This window comes from Bubalus bubalis, chromosome 6, assembly GCF_019923935.1.
Source record: "Bubalus bubalis isolate 160015118507 breed Murrah chromosome 6, NDDB_SH_1, whole genome shotgun sequence".
Classification (NCBI taxonomy): Eukaryota; Metazoa; Chordata; class Mammalia; order Artiodactyla; family Bovidae; genus Bubalus; species Bubalus bubalis.
Window position 1 is genome coordinate 99,398,749 of NC_059162.1, and position 3,902 is coordinate 99,402,650.

The following is a 3,902-nucleotide window of genomic DNA, read 5'->3' on the forward strand; positions in this document are numbered from 1 at the left end:
ACCTCATCCCAACTAGCTCTTACAGCCATCTGGACCTATCCTTATGCAAATAAAGTCCTCCGTTCCTCGGGCCAGGCAGATGAATGGGCTGTGGCAGAAACTAGCCTGAAGAGGAGGCCAGGACACCAGGTGGGCAGGTGACTAGGCTCTGATCCCACTTTCTTCACATTCTCCTCCCTCACCCCACCCTCCCCTCAGACACCCCACCAGCACCCCAACCTGACCCTCTCCAGTTCTCAGTGGGTTGCTCCTATGGTTTCCTGTGGTTTGCAGGATAATCACCAACCCCCTTAACACGACTCTCAGGCCACAGGGAGGTGGACTGAACAGCCCACCTGCCCAGAATTAGCAGCTCACTCTGGGGGTGTCTGAGGCCCAGGCAGAGAAGAAAGGAAAGGACACCTGGGGATGCAGGCAAAGTTCAGAAGGCATCCGTCCCAGGAGACATGATGTCAGAAGTGAGGACCAAGGCAGGCACGCGTAGTCCTCGCCCCTTCCCCTGCCAGCCCAGATGAACTTCTGTTCCTGATTCCCCAGGCAAGGCCACTGCTGCCCCTGGGACTGCTTCACCCTAGTCGACTGCTTCACCCTTCCAGACCCATCTCCCATTTTCTCACTGGACTAGGGACTCCCTACCACCAAGGAGAGCAGGCATCTTCAGGGTGGGCTGGGATGGGGTGGGGTGAGGAGGTGGACATGACTTCCTGCAGGAAAGACCAAGAGGGTGTGCAGCAGCAGGAGGAACTTGATCTGGGAGTCCTTCTACGCCTGTCTGTTTGGGCCTGATCCTCTGTATCAGAGAGGGAGAAGGGAGCAGTCGGAAACATCTGAGGCTGCCAGTCACTGGCAACCTGGAAAGTGGTGGCTCCATCCTCAATACTGGGAAGTCAGCAGCAGATTTGCCGGGAAAGAGATGAGTTTGTGGTTCGTAATGTTGAGTCTGAGCACCCAGAGCGGATTGGAGTCAGCAGTTGACCTACTGATCATGTCCTAAAGGGTAACCCCAAGGTCATCTCCCTCTACTACTCTTCACCATCTCCAAGAGGCCTCTGGAATTAGCCTTCCTTGACATTTGCAAACTTCCTGTGACTTCCTCCTGTTCTCCCACTGTTCCTTTCCCCACCCCCATGCACTGTCACTGAACCCTGACTTACCCTGATGGCTCAGGTCCCCCAGACATCAATTAGCAGAAACGCCCCTGCTCTGCCTGGGGGCTTGTTACATCACCCTTTCCAGAAACGCACCCCTCCATTTCATCACCTCATTTTATCTCCGCATCACACTTACCATTCACTGAAATCATTGTTACTTATTTCTTGCCTCCCTCCCTGAAAAATAAGTTTCTTAAAAGCAAGTACCTCATCAATCTTTTGCAAAGTTCCTGGCACATGGCAGTTGCTCAATGATACTTCTTAAATGGAGGAATAACAAATGGGTCGAGCCCTTTATTTCTGCCTTTATTACCTTTATGGCTCCTTTCTAGCAGCATTTAACACCTTATGTCTCTCCCATCTTAAAAAAATAATAATAAAAACAAATTCTTGAAGACCTTCTCAGATCTGCATCCTACATAGCTACCACATTGACATGTTTCTTCTACTCCCAGTTATCTTCTCCAGTTATCTTCTTCAGTTAAGCTTCTCCAGTTATCTGCACTTGCTGCCTTTATTTGCTCATCTTTCATTCACTCCTCCACCCAATCCAGTCTGATTTATGCCAAGTTATTCCGACAATCTTCCCAAAGTTAACTCAGCAGTATTTGAAGTTTTTCCTCCACCTTCTTCCTTTATTAGTTTATTTGTGATTGCGCTGGGTCTTCATTGCTACATGTGGGCTTTCTCTAGTTGTGGTGAGTAGGGCTACTTTTCCTTGTGATGCAGGGGCTTCTTATTTGGGTGGCTTCTCTTGTTGCAGAGCATGGGCTCAGTAGTTGTGGCACACAGGCTTAGTAGCTCTGCAGCATGTGGGATCCTTCTAGACCAAGGATCGAACTAGTGTCCCCTGCATTGGCAAGCAGATTCTTAACCACTGGAACACCAGGGTTATCACTCCATCCTTCTTTTTTTTTCTTTTTTTCAATTGTATTTGTTTATTAGCTACACCATGCAGCATGTGAGATGCTAGTTCCTTGACAAGGGATTGAAACTGTGCCCTCATGCCTTGGCAGGTGGAGTCTCAACCACTGGACCTCCAGGGAAGTCCCTCCACCCTTCTTAAAATACATTCATTTCCTGGCTTTTGTGACAGTGCTGCTCTTGGCTTAAATGTCACTTCCTTCAGGAAATGTTCACACACACACACACACACACACACACACACACACCAGGATGAACCAGGTACCATTTAGTTTACTTTCATAAAACATAATAGTGCTTCAGCTTTATGGCACTTCTAACAAGTGTCTTTATGTGATTGTGCATTTGGGGTCTGTTTGCTAGAAGAGTGGGGAAAGCTTCCTTCAGGCAGGGACAATTTCTGATTGGTTACCCAGAGGTGATACCTGGGGGAGGAGTTCAATATATTTATTGGATGGATGGTGATGAAGGGGATATCCTAGAGATGGGGAAGTGGATGGATGAGGACTTGCAGACTAGGAGAAAGTCACAGGTTGAATATAGACCGGGAGCTACTTGTCTTTATGGGCACAAGTCAAGGTCACAGCTGTAGTAGGATAAATGCGAAAAGGGCCGAGGGCCAGGGCTGACCAGGACACTTCTGTTTAGGATGAGAGAAGGAACAGGAAGTGCCAGATGGGTTCACTAATAACAAGTCAACCACTCCTCCATTCAACAAGCCTTTGTTGGGTACCCACTGAGTACCAGGCACCTTGCTGGGTGCTGGACCTACAAAGGCAAACCCCACACAATCCTGACTCCAGGTCATCTCGTTTGCCTCAGTACTCAGGGACAGATGCCACCTGTGCCATCAGATGCCACATATAGATAGTACCACCACTCCCAGTCTACATGTGGGGAAACTGGCAGGATCCTCCAAGGCTGGATAGGATGTTCAGGACATGATGAGACCTGACTATGTGGCTGTCTCTTATGCCTAGGTTATCCAGGATATAAAGGCTCTTTCTTTGGTTCTGATCTGATTGGTAACTTGAATGAGGTTGGAGAGGTTCAGTGTTCAGATTTGTGGATAGACAAAGCTGGGAGGCTGAACAGAAAGAGTGAGCAACAGAGCCAGGATCCCAAAGGCTCTCAGCGAGCTGGGGTTCTGGGATAACCCTACAAGATGGTGCCTCTTAGGGACAAGTGGCGGGTACAATACTGAAACCTTTCTGTAAACACCTTCTGTAACTAGATACCAGCAGAGGAGCACAGTGCTTGGACACGGCTTCTGTCTCCAGGGTTGTGGTCCCTTAGCACAGAACTTGGCACTCAGAGAGGGTATACTGCCTGTTCTTGGGCTGATTGTGCAAACAAAGAAAGTACACTAAGTTCAGAGTTGGATATGTAGCAAACTGGCCAATCTACCCATTGTGTGGGATCTTAGCTCTGACCGGGGATTGAACTCACACAGCCTGCATTGGAAGCACTGGGTCTTAACCATTGGCTTGTCAGTGAAGTCCCTGTTAGTAACCCTTTCTGAACTTCAGTTTTCTCATCTACAAAATGGAAGCAATAGTGTCCATTTTTTCCAATGAGATAATGGATTATCAACTCCACAGCCTAATTGATGTTGGATTCTATTATTAAGATGCAGACCCTGCTTTCATGCTTTCAGGCATGAACAGAAGCACCAAGAAGCCCTTTCAACACAGCCTGACTGTTGTAAGAGGATGGCCACCCTTACCTTGGATTGGTGGGACAGGGGGCTCCTTAGGTAGAAACATGAAGAATTCCAGGCAGAGCAAGTACAATGAGCAAAGGGCATGCAAATGGGAGCTATACAGT